This window comes from Notechis scutatus, chromosome 3, assembly GCF_049901735.1.
Source record: "Notechis scutatus isolate UNSWTSFEM ecotype Mainland chromosome 3, rNotScu1.2, whole genome shotgun sequence".
In the NCBI taxonomy this organism is placed as follows: Eukaryota; Metazoa; Chordata; class Lepidosauria; order Squamata; family Elapidae; genus Notechis; species Notechis scutatus.
In genome coordinates this window covers 31,713,456-31,726,867 of record NC_142011.1, presented here as the reverse complement: position 1 = coordinate 31,726,867, position 13,412 = coordinate 31,713,456, and the positions used below count along the sequence as shown (strand labels likewise).

The window sequence follows — 13,412 nt, the reverse complement described above, 5'->3', positions numbered from 1 at the left end:
CAATGAAAATAATAACAAGATTTTATCAGCATCCTCAACGGTCATGAGGACCACTAATTTCACTCAAAGATGTTTAGCTACCACATCACTCCAATAGTGACATGCTGAGCTTGTGCTAGTGAGAAATGCTGGACTATGTGCAATTTTGCTCTGATCCAAAAGGACTTCTTACTCATCAACTGAAACTTCTAGCTAGCAAATATTAAAAAATTAATTATAATAAAGCAATTTATTTGGTTCTATAGTATTACTTTTCCTAAGTTCAGACATGTATTTCTGGCAATTCAAAGCATGCCGGTAGGCACAGCTAATTACCTCTATCCCTAGATTCTACTAGATTTGGATTTATGAAGCTTTTAAGTTGATGTTATAAAGTGGATGGAGAGATAATTTAAATCTCCCTAGCAAATTTCTTCTTCCTAATTTTGCTCAGTAGAAGTTAAATATGAAAGGTTGTCACAATTAGGCTGAACCTCCAAACACACTCTAGTCTGCTCATCTGGAGAGTTATTGGCTTCTCTGGTTAGGGATTCAGCTTGTGGTACATCTCTAGGAAAACAGAAAAAAAAAATTCTGATCCAAGCCCCAAATCATAGAATTTAATAATCCTTCTGCAAGTATATAAGAGATAATTGCATAACTATGCTGTCCTGCTAATGAAGAAGGCATTACTTCTATAAAAAGAAGGGTACCAAATCTCTAGATGTAAAATTGAATTTACGGAAAAATGGGAAATGTAAGGAAAGAAGGAAAGGCAACAATCTCACACACAGATAGTTCCAAATAAAATCAATACATCAAGCTAAGTACTGCTTATCTTGTCTTTATATATATTACTGTATTTGTTATTATCACATCCATATTCCAGGAAGGATTGTAAAGAAATCTTGGGGTCCTTGTGGATGGAGGTTCTCTGGCAAACTCCCTCCCTCCCTCCCTCCCTCCCTCCAAACACTTTCCAATTTGGCTCTCTCTTATCCTCCCATTTTACCAATCTCCTTGGAGGAAACTGAAGAGAGTGTTGTTGCATAAGGAAGGCCATTTATATGTCCTGGTTCTAGCTAGCAAATTTAAAATTAACTATCAGCTGCTCTCACCTTCTTAATGACTCTTGAAGGAATGAAAAGGATGTTGTCGGGGTTTCATTAGTCGTGTCTTTGTTTAAATAGGATTATTTGGAAGAGGCTCTGGGGAACCCTGAATTCGATCAAGTCAAGTCTTTTCACATGGGATCAAGTTATTGGATGGCTTAGGGAGATTTGTGGACACTTTTTGTTCTAAATAACAACCTTGATTTCTTAAGTCTTTCTTCAGAAACATTATGCTGTCTACTTTTTGTCATACTGATGCTTTTATGACTGCTTAAGCAGCCTTGAAAATCCAAGCAAGAATTGTTTTACAGTTGGCATTTAATTGCTTTGGTGAATATTTTAATTTGACAGATAGTATGCTGTCTGAGGATTAAATTTAACTTATAAACCTCTTGAGTCGCTCCCCTCCTGTCAGCAAATAATCTATTCCTTCAAATGTTGTCAGTGTTGTTGGGTGAAAGCAGTAAACTTTACTGTACTGAGGTGCATGAAGTAAAAAAGGTTGGACCGATAAAATACCTGCTGATATCAGTAAGACTATATTGTGATTTTTTTCCAACTTCATATGTAAAAATAAACATTGTACAGCCCACTTATTCACAACCCCTTCATATCCTCCTCATTTCATCCTAAGGAATATCCATATATTCCCAAGTTTAATAGGAGTAACAGTCAGTAGTTACTGTAACAACATCAATACTGAAGCGACAACAAATAATTACAATTTCATGGGTTTTATACAATATCTCGGTACATTTGCCCATTAAAACTGAATGTAAAAATTTAAAGTCATTACTGGATGTGTTGCACTTCACATATCTTTTGAATTCAGAAAGACTTCTAAAAATGTGTTATGTTTTGCCATTGTGCCCCTTCTGTACATTGTTTTTGCAGTATGAGGTAGAATTTAGGCCTTCACAAGGAAGCTAAATAAGGTGCTTCATTTCACAGAGATGATATGATTTTTCTTGACAAAGTGAAGAAATGTTCTGATGTCTCCTTGATTGCATCATTCAAAGTCTCATCCAGTGCTTTCACTTTCATAGTCCATGCACGATAGCCTCTTTCATCTTCAAGAACTACTGAGCATGGGCTTGGAGCAATGTGAAGCAATAGCATTACTTATTAAATGAAGTTTGTGTATGTTACTATTCTTTCTTGCAGCAGTTTGGAAAGGCTGTTTAATCTGAACTTTCATTGAAGTGAAATCTTTTGAAACTTTTTGCTGCCTGCTATATTTATAGACTGTTTTACAATTCTGAATTGCATTAAGGAGGCCATTTCCATAAATTAAACATATTTTCCTAAGGTAAGGTGACTTCCATGTGAATGCATTGGGGTGTAACTTCTTTAGGGAATAATAGACAGAATTGGCAAGTTTGTCTATTCTAGATCTGAAGCACCTTTACCTACATAGTCCAACTAGTTTGGCATTGCTGTTTTGTTGTTTATTTGCCTCTGTTGCACTGTCTTCAAAAGGTTTTGGTGTATTGTGAGCCATTGAGAGATTTTGGAATTGGGCCTCAGCAAATAAACAAATAGATTCTTCCCATTGTTCTGTTTTGTTCTGTTTTGGTTTATTAAAATGCAAATTTAAATTTGTGCCAAAAACTCCACAAGAAAGTATGCTGCTAAAAAACCCAATGATCTGACTCATTATTTTTGTAAATGTCAGTGAAAGTGCGATTGGTTTATGGACCTCATAGCCTGTGGTTTGCTCACCCCATGTATAGATATTTATGCAGAATTAGATCCAACTGAGTTTACTGGAATTTTTTTTCCAGGAAACCTAGGTACCGTGGGCTTAATTTGCTCTGTCATGTTGTTCCTTTCTGACTTTAAATCTTTGCCTAAGACTAAAATAGTCTTTATAAATTTAGGGCCCTCCAGATGGTGTTCATAGTTTGCAACCAGTGAACTCAACAACTGTAGTAACTTCTTAGAGCTGAAGAAGCTTCTTGGATGAGAAGCAAAACATTTTCCAAGAAAAAAACAGGGGAAAAAAGTGCCTTAGGAATTGTAGTCCACCCCATCTACAAGGAGCTAAGATCAGATAGGCTGAACTCAAACCTGTATTTATTCTGAATATATATGTTTGTGTGAGAGAAGATCTGATTCTTTCTTGAATGGGAGACCAATAGTAGGACTATAGAGATAGAAGTAAAAAGAAATCCTGGAATAAGGTAATGTCAAATCTCTTACATACTTTTGGAAGAGAGAGAGAGAGGGAGGGAGGGAGGGAGGGAGGGAGGGAGGGAGGAAAGGAAAGAGATGATTTGGTCCATGTAATCATTTGAAGTTCGGCTTGATTTGAGGAAATATTTAACCTGCAGTATAGTTGCTGGAAGCCAATGAAAAACTGCTACTCAGAATTAGTTTTCTGAATCTTGATAGCAAATGGGCAAATGTAATTCATATTAATGGTCGACAGTTTCTTTTGATATTGAACTAGAACTGCCATATCTGACCTACAAAAATCCAGATGGTAATTTTGCAGAACTAAAGAGTTGGACTTTTCTCAAGGTCTTCCCCAAAGTGGCTCTAAGTCAGCGTGTCAAACTCGATTTCATTGAGGGCTGCATCAGAGTTGTGTTTTACCTCAGAGGGGCAAGGGGGGGCATGGCCAGGGTAGGCGTGGCCAGCTTGACGTCACTTATGTTGGGAGCACCTGAGGTGGCCGTGCTAAGGCAGCACTTCCCTCAAATTTTCCCTCACTCTCATTTTAATCTATCTTCCTTCCTTCCTTTTCTTCTTTTTTCTTCTGTCTCCTTTCTACTTTCTTCCTTCCTCTTTCCTTATTTTCCTTCCTTACTCTCTTCCCAGCTTTCCTTCTTTTCCTTTTCCTTGTCTCTTTCCCTTTCTCCTTTCCAGTCCCTTCTTGCATGCTTAAATGCAAAAGGGGAAACATTTCTCCTTTTGTTTTTTCTTAGTTTGTTTTGCTAGCTCTCTACCAGAAAAAATGGAGCTTGGGGGGAGGGGGAAGTCCCCCTGAGCTCTCTTTTTGCTAGTAGAGGCTCTGCAGACTGGTCCTTTGCTTCTTTCCAAGGTGCCCCGTGGGCCAGATCTAAGCACCCTGTGGGCTGGATCCAGTCCCTGGAGGTTGATACCCCTACTCTACTTTTCATAGGGAGGGTGTGTGGTGTGTGACAAGGACTTAAAGCAGGGGTGGGTTTCTACCGGTTCTGTCCATCTCTGTAGAACCAGTAGCTCTGAAGAGCAGCAGACATAGAACCGGTTCTATGTCTGCTGATGTTTTTGCCCACCCACCCACCTGGGCTCTTACCTGACCTTTGTTTCCTGATTTTTCAACTTCAGCTGCCGAACGAGGCACAGCTGCAGTTAAAAAAGCAGGAAAAGAGGACTGTTTCAAAGGCTGCTTCTCTGCACGCAGTGTGCTGATGATGATCTACAGGCTCTCGCTCGCAGCGTGCAGGGAAGCACATCATAAATCACCAAACCTTGTAAATCACCGAACTGATAGTTAACCCTGTCGTATCCCACCCCTGACTTAAAGAACAATATTCTAATAGCTTAGTGGCTGGGAATTTAGGAACAGTAATCCAATATATGTGGAGGAATCAATTGAAATATTGCATGAAAAATATGCAACACTGCCTCTTTCATCTTAGCTTGTTATTGTCTTTCCATTTACTTTTGCCTAATTAGCTATGAAGAACTATGCAGGTTTCATTGAAGGCATATATCAACTGCTCATTCAAAACCAATAACAATCATTTATAATTTGCTAATTATGTCTCCCTGTGAGCTTTTCCATGTGTCAATTTTTTTCTTTCTGTACCTGCTGTAGGGTAGTTCTGGGGAGATATATAGATTACACAAACGCTGGTTCTTCAATAGATGGAGTCAATAATAAGCTTTATAAAATAAGCTTTATCTTGCCAAATTTTTTTTTGCAGAAGTTTTGTTTGTTTTGTTATCTTTAACAGGTTTTGACAGTAGCTATGATAAAGATTTGATTGTTTGACTAATTGGCCCACTAGCATAAAAAGAGTATTAGAGGAGTTGCTTCATACTCCTGTTTATAAACAAAATCTCCCTCCAAGGTCCTAAGCATTTATTTTAACAGATAATGGATGGAAGCCAATGTTCTAAAGAATGACCAAGAAGTAGGCAACATCCCAGTATAACCACAGTGCAATCTCACACCCTGTCGAGTTTTATTCTGTGTGCAGTCCATCCAAGAATTTAGACTCAAATCAGTTGCTTATTAAATCTATCTTTCTGGCATTCTGGTACACCTGGGTGAACTGATGTGTCTCCATTAATCAGGCAGTGAGTATATCAGGAGCTGAGAGAACATCCATATTCCTTCAAAGCTAAAGGTTCCGGGCAACTCTTATACTTTCTCATGTGAATTCTCCCAGAGTGTCCATTTTTTTCATGTTTAGAAGGATGAGAATTATGTATATGTGTAAGAGGGGAGGAATACCGTTGAGCATACATATACTAACATATCGACTAACTCTTTGCCACAAAGCAATAACATAAAAGAAGTGCTCACTTTCCACTATGTAACTGAAAGCAGACTCTAAATATGAGTTAATGAATTACAATATACGGTAAAAAATGTGAACTTTCTCACTTAGACTTTATGATCATTATATGTATGAGGGTCACAAAGATTATTGATCAAAAGTTGAAAATAGATCATTGATTCTGGCTTCACTAAATCAAATATGCTAAAAACTAAATCTAAAGTAACAGAAAATATGCATGTTATTTTTCATTTTCAGTCACAGTGATTAAAAAGAATAGTGTTTACTCCAATCACTGCACAAAATGTTAAGAACCAGAAGACCTCCCATTAGTGAAATTTTAGAAAATAAAAAAAAGCTTTAAAAAGCACAATGTCACAATAGAAGCATTTGTAAGAAAGTGTGGAATAGGAATTATAAAGCAGTAAGTATAAACAGAGCTGGTTTGGTTTAGTGAATAAGGTTAGAAATTAGACTCTGAATTCTGGCCTTTCTTTGAGCACAAAATCAGACAGGCAATTTTTGGACAACTCAATCAATCAATCAATCAATCAATCAATCAGAATAGAGCTGGAAGGAATCTTGGAGGTCTTCTAGCTCAGGCAGGAGACCCTATACCATTTCAGACAGGTGACTGTCCAGTCTTTTCTTAAAAACCTCCAGTGATGAAGCACCCACAACTTCTGAAGGCAAGCTGTGCCATTGGTTAATTGCACTCACTGTTCGGAAGTTTTTCCTTAATTCCAGGTTGCTTCTCTCTTTGATTAGTTTCCATCCATTGTTTCTTGGCTTGCCTTCTGGTGCTTTGGAAATTAAGTTGTCCGCCCCTTCTTTGTGGCAGCCTTTCAAATACTGGAATACTGTCATCCCTACTGTCATCCCTAGTCCTTTTTTTCTCTAGACTGGCCACACTTAATTCCTGCAATTGTTCTTCATATTTTTTGTCTTTGAACCAAGATAAATTTTTTAAAATTAGTTTTTGAGAAATATTAAAGCACTCTTTTTAAGTCGTAACCAGGCAATGAGTGCATGCATATATGAAGTAAGATCAGGAGTGCGCATTCAAAACAAGGGCGGCCTTCAGCCTTCAAAACAAAGGGGACTGTTTTTCTTTCCACGTGGAGAGAAGGTTCAAATTTATCTCATTGTCTTCAGAACAATAAAGCACATGCACCCTGTCAGATTCACCTGTGATTAATTGAAAGAAAAATGGAAACATGCATTAAGCACCAGAGGGGATGGGAGTTTAGCAGCATAAAAATCAAATCATCAAAATAAAACTTAGTTAGACCTCCAGACACAGCATTCTTGGTGGCTACACATAGCAAAAGTGCATATAGGTGGACCTTGACTTAAAACAATTCATTTAGTGATCATTCAAAGTTACAATGGCACTGAAAAAAGTGACTTATGACCATTTTTCACACTTACAACCATTGTGGCATCCCCATGGTTATGTTATCAAAATTCAGAAGCTTGGCAATTGGTGCAAGCTTATGACCGTTGCAGTGTCCTATGACCACTTTTTATGACAGTCTGACAAGCAAAGACAATGGGGAAAGCTAGTTGTTACTATCTTAACAACTGTAGTAATTCATTTAACAACGGTGGCAAGAAAGGTTGTAAAATGGGGCAAAGCTCATTTAAAAATGTCTCACTTGGCAACAGAAATTTTGGGCTTAATTGTGGTTGTAAGTGATTTCCATTTGTTCCACTAGGAAATGTCCAAGGAGCCATGCCAGGAAATGAAGCTTCTATTTATTTCCTTGAAATGAATTCTCTTGGAAGAAGGACTTCATTCCTTTAAACATATATGCCCACTACCACAGTTGGAATTGCAATGTCTTTCATGGCTCCTAGGCTTGGTGGTACAGGACAATTTTTTTGTGCTACTAGTAATTCAGATGACAATGTGAAGAATTTGTATTGACTAGACGAGTTCCTCATTTCTCTCCTGAGTGTTGGTGACGAGTGAGCTTCAAAGACCTAATACTTTTTGTCTTTGAAATGTCTTCTAAATCTGAGGAGATCTGAGAGTGATAGCTATATCATTTTCCAATACAGAAATGTTACACATGTGAAGCAATACTCCTGCTTCCAATAGCTCTAATGTTTAAAGCATTTAAAAAAATAATTAGATTTAGTTGAGTTCTCTCTTTGTGAGTGAAGGAAATATTCTGCCTTCTTAAATTCTTTCATGGAAATGTCTTCTGCTCTGGTTTTTTTCTCTTCTCTTCTTTCATTCTGTTATTTGAGGTTTTTTTAAAAAAAATTAGGAATTTTTTTTTATACTGGGTAAAATGTCATGTATGCTACCATGTCAAATCAGCCAACAAATATAGATGTATTTTTTGAAATCCAGAGAGAGAACTTGTTAGGTGCTTGATAGCAGTTTCTTGAATTATAGCTGGTATAAGCTTATGGAAACCAATCTGGATCAGAATTCCAAAAGTCCAAAGAAGAGGAAATATTGCACTTCTTTTGCATCCCATTTTTATGCTTCAACTTATTTTCAGTCTGAAACAGAAAGACTCTGGGAATTAATCCACCACCAACACTATTAGCAGCCATTTTATAACAAACATTCTAATTATAAAGCAATAATCATAACTGTAATTACATCTCATTATTGCTTGAATTTATTATGGTGAGATCACAATAACAATGTTGCTGACAAGATTCATGCCAGAATAAAGTCATGAGGCCTCTTAAGCCTTGTAAACTGGGCTCCTCTTCCACAATGGCCTGCATGTACTAGAGTGGATCAATAGCCAATTTTGTTTTCGTGTTTTCTTGCTCTCTGGCCCTAATCGGAGACAATTTCTTATGGTTCCAAGGAAGACATAAAGCTCTGCCTAGCCTCTAATTGTAGAGCCCCCAAGCTGTGCACATTGAACTGATTTCTCTCTAGTGCAGCAGGCTATCATCTTCTAACCTGAAGCATAAGGATTAATACGTCTTTTTAATTTCTATACTAGCAGCACACGTAGCTGCTGCTCTTCTGATGATAGTTGCAAACTTATCAGACTGTTTTCAGCCATGCCATTAATGAACTCCGAAGCAGAACATTGCACCATGTGAGATACTTGATATTGTCTCAGCTACTTCAAAACATGTTTTTGGGTGTAACTTGGGAACCATTTTAGACTTCGTTGGTGGAGAGGTGGGGAAGACTTTATCGCAGTTAAATTACTCCCAAACAATGTCTTTTATGTGGTTATTGTTTTAATACCTCAGTAGATAGAAATGCATGCATTTCTTTAATTTGACAGAATAAGCTGATTTGGGGTCTCATAAATATCACATGGGCTTCATAAACAGCACCCAGCATTTGATAACTGAAAATGTATACATAATAAGATACTTTAGATGTGGCTGTGTTCGGGGGCAGGGTGGGGGGGCTGACAAGCTGAAAATGCATTCTGCAAGGTGGCCAGAAAGGAGAAGATCTCTCCACTGTTGTTGAATTCTATCTTGAAGATAATAATTCTCTCCAGAACTTCCCGTTCAAAGCAGAACCACTGGATAAACTGAAAATTACTTTTCAAAATCGCTCAGATTTCTTTTGGCGAATTATCACCTACCATCTTGACATTCTTGGGCAGAAGCTTTGATAGAGAAGGAAGCAAGAGCTGAAGGATTTGTGAAGCTGGCAGACTGAACTGTCATCTATCAGAAATGGTGTATGGTCTCCTGCTTGGGTGTGCATGGGGTATTAACAGATAACAGATAATCAGAGTTGGAAGAGACCTTATAAGACATCTAGTCCAAGCCCCCCACCCCAAGCGGGAGACCCTACATCATTTCTGACAAATAGCAGTCCAATCTCTTCTTGAAAGTCTCAAGTGATGGCACTCCCACAACTTCCGAGGGCAAGCTGTTCCATTGGTTGATTGTTCTCACTGTCAGAAAGTTTCTCCTTATTTCCAGGTTAAATCTCTCCTTGTTCATTTTCCATCCATTATTCCTTGTCTGGCCTTCGGGTGCTTTAGAAAATAGATTGACCTCTAGTCCAAGCCCCCCACCCCAAGCGGGAGACCCTACATCATTTCTGACAAATATTGGAAGACTGCTATCATGTCTCCCCTGGTCCTTCTCTTCACTAGACTAGCCATGCCCAGTTCCTGTTCTTCGTATGTTTTAGTCTCCAGTCCCCTAATCAACCTGGTTGCTCTTCTCTGTACTTTTTCTAGAGTCTCAACATCTAGTATTGGACTAGATGAACTGCAAGGTCCCTTCCAACTCTGTTAATCTGTTAATCCTTTAAATGGTTGATGGGAAATGGCTCTTCAGGTTTTAGAAATCATTGTTGTTCTTGCTGTGGCTGTTTCCATCTGTGGTTCAAAATGTGGTGTGCATATGAGACAGCGTTCTCCTGCCTTTAAATAAAACCTCTGTCAAGCATCAAACACACACACTGCGGAGCATAGATGAGTTGCGCTATCTTGTGATCAATATCATCGAAATCAAAATATCACAAAAAATATGATACCTGCAGTTTGAATCTAGGTTTCATAACAAAGTACAAACAGAATTTTGTCTTTAATCAATCTCAGTCCTGGGATGTGGCAAATGGGCGTTCATTTTATAATAGCAAGATTGGTACTATTTTAGCATAGTATCTAATGTTGATAGTGCTTATGACAAACTCATAAGACCAGGAAATATATTCATAGAGTTCTTTCAGACAATTGTCTTAAAGTGCTAACTACAGTCCTTGAGGTAGCAGAAAAGTAAGCCAGCATAAATGTTGCTGTCCCCATTGCAGATCCCTATTCTGCCAAGCAAGGCTACTCCAATATGGCTGATAGGTCAGAGGCATGGAGGAAGGGTAAGGAGGGAGCAATCAATTCCAAGCAAGGTTTTTCCTCAACTAATATTGCAAGAGAATGTTAGTGCTGGCAGAAAATGATCAAGGAGTCCAATTCTGACCTCATGGTCAGCAGCACCCAGAAGTAGCTGTTTAATTGGCCAACATGTAATAACTACAGTTAACTCCAAAGCACTCAATGACTCCACGGAACAAATGAATTGGGTGCAGAAAAGTAGGGTGATAACCTTGAAGAAGGAGTGCAAGAATCATTAGGTAAACAGTCCTGAGAAAGTACAAGGGATAAGAAAGGAAGCCAAGACAACCTTGTCTTTATTTTGTTGATTTAAGACAAGTCAGACACCAACTCTGGCAGGCTCTTCTGTCATTATACACAATAACAATAAAACAGAGTTCCAATAGATCTTTTAGAATTTGATTCCTGACCTTCACTGAGGGTCTGATAATGGGGAAACTGGCATCTCTTTTCCCCACACCAAGTAAATAACTGTGACTCATTGCCCAAAGTGCAATAGGAACTGCAGCTGCAATGGTCCCAGGAGCATTTACTACCTGTCAAGCTTTTTGCAGTTGGGAAGACCAAGGAAGAAAGAACTTGCTCAGATTTCAGTGTGATATCTTCAGTGCTAATCTGATGTACATACAGAATCTTGGACAGAGTGATAGGAATCTTTTATTTTTGCAGGCTATAATTTTGGTTCCCCAAATGAAATAGCAAACATGTTTAATTTAGATCCTTCCAGTCTCTTATCAAATTGTTACCATAAGTCATTCTGGCAGAATTTTGTATTCCCACTGGGCAATGTCTTCCACCTACACTGAAATTCAGCAGGGGATGTGATGCTGTCTCTTACTTTGTCATTATGCTGATTTAAACTGCACTTTTCAGATCAGGCTGTGCTTTGGTGAAATCATTTATTGTTGGGACACAGCTCCCCTCTCTCTATTTGTTAAATGACACCCTCCTTTGGTCAAAAAGTTTCCAGTGAGCACTTTTGTCTTCATCTATAGTTTGGTTTCTATAACTGGATAGTCTGGGGGAAGAAATAATTTCTTTCCTGTCTTGCTGAATACTACAAACATGAATTGTAAAGTGAAGGGAACCACATTTCTCCTTCTTATCTATACCACTGATAGCCTTGTTTTGAAGTCATGGCTTTGGCTCTAACAGGTTTCAATTGTTTCATTCTCTGGAATGGTTATTTCAAAACCTGAACACTGCCCATTTGCTATCTCCTACTTCTGCTACAAATGTAGCTTGATGGTACATATCCTTTCCATGTTCAACTGATCATATCTTTAGCCAATTTTGTACAGGCTATATTGCAAGATGGCATAAGGAGAGTTCCAGAGGTTGATTCATTATGTAGGAATTGAAGCTTGCTTAACTACAGAGATACATTTCTTCAGCATTAGGGAAAAAGGCACACTTCTAGATTGTATAGACATTTTTCTCTGCTAAGTATTGTTTAGCATTTCTTTAACAAACCCAGCACAGAACCCTAAACACTGAAGCTTTAATAGCAAGACATATTTTGGGAACCACAGTGATGATTCCAGTGAAACCTTCTTATTCTTTCTCTTTCTCGGATGCAGCTCTCTCCCGTCCATCCTGTTTTCTCTCTGTCTCTCCTCCCCTTCTTTCCTCTGTTGCTAAGAAAGGACCGTTGCCAGGTGATGAGATGCTGGATTCAACATGTACAAATACAGAACTTGGAATGAGTGAAAATAGAAAAGGGGACTCCACTTTCATAGTCTCAAAGAGCACGAGGTTCCTCAGTAGATAGGCTGAGTGTTGCCTTATTGACTTGCAGAGGAACTGCAGAGCCAAGCTAAACAGAAGCTACTGAACTTCAGGTTTGCAAGAGGCTACAACCCCACCTCTTCGTCTATTTCAGAGCTGCAGTGTGATGGTGCTTCTCACTGAGAAATGAATAAATGGAATGATGCTCACTCAGGTGATGATGGCCAGCTGCAGCAATGAAATGCACGACAAATAAATCATGTTCTATATTCAACAAAGCAAATCTTCTGAAGTTTGCCTGAGAATTAATCAGAGTTCACTGGAAAAGGACCAATTTATCAATCCTAAATTGACAGACATACCTAGTCATCAGGGGTCAATTCCACAATGGTTCTCTTCCTTCATAGTCAGTTCCAGTCAGTGTTGGTAAGTGGAAAGAGATTGCTCCTTAGGCCCCTTCTACATGGGATGCTCATTACCCTCCTGCTTAATATCTACATGAAACAACTGGGTGAGTTCATCTGCAGTTTGGGGTTGTTATCATCAAAATGCCAATCATATCCAATTATATCTTTTGACTCCTAAAGTGTTAAGTGATGGTGTCAAGATCCTGTTCCAGGAACTTGTGGCTCTACTGTTGCAACACATTCTACATGGGGCTGTTTTGAAGCTCACTCAGAATTTCATCTGGTCAAGAATTCAGTGGAGGAGGAAAGCTAAGAGTTCTATATTACAAAGTAAAGGAGTAGATACTTAAATCATTTAGTTCAATTCTACCTTACAGTCAGTATGCATACTCACATATATGAGTCACTATATATACACATACACATCTCAGTTCTAGAATTATTATGAATACATTTTGCACTAAGCCTGTATAATAACAAAGAGCATTGTATTCACTCATTAGTTCTCTGTGTATGTCTGGCTTTGTTCTTATCCCTATTCATTCTCTGATACTTTTCATTATCTTAGGTCATATAGGATAAAAGAACAGATAATAATAAATTGAATTCTTCAGCCACATTTAAGAACTCTTTCAATTTACAGAATTTTATTTTTATAGATAGAAAATCCAGCAATCACGCAACAGCCAAGGGACTAACACTATGACAAGAGGATTAGCACAAGCAAGAGTAAATTCTAAAAAAAACAAGGACATTAGTAGGGTCTGTTAAAACAAACATCTGAATCTGTGAAAACAAACCCAAGGCAGTAAACACCAAGATTCTAGTGTAAGAAGGTTGTAA

General features: G+C 38.2%; 1 protein-coding gene across 2 annotated transcripts in view; it reads right to left on the bottom strand.

The window, feature by feature from the left end:
- The window catches only part of DLGAP4 (DLG associated protein 4), a 398,191-nt gene that overhangs the window by 200,304 nt on the left and 184,475 nt on the right, over positions 1 to 13,412 (bottom strand). The gene's annotated exons all lie outside the window — the stretch shown is intronic.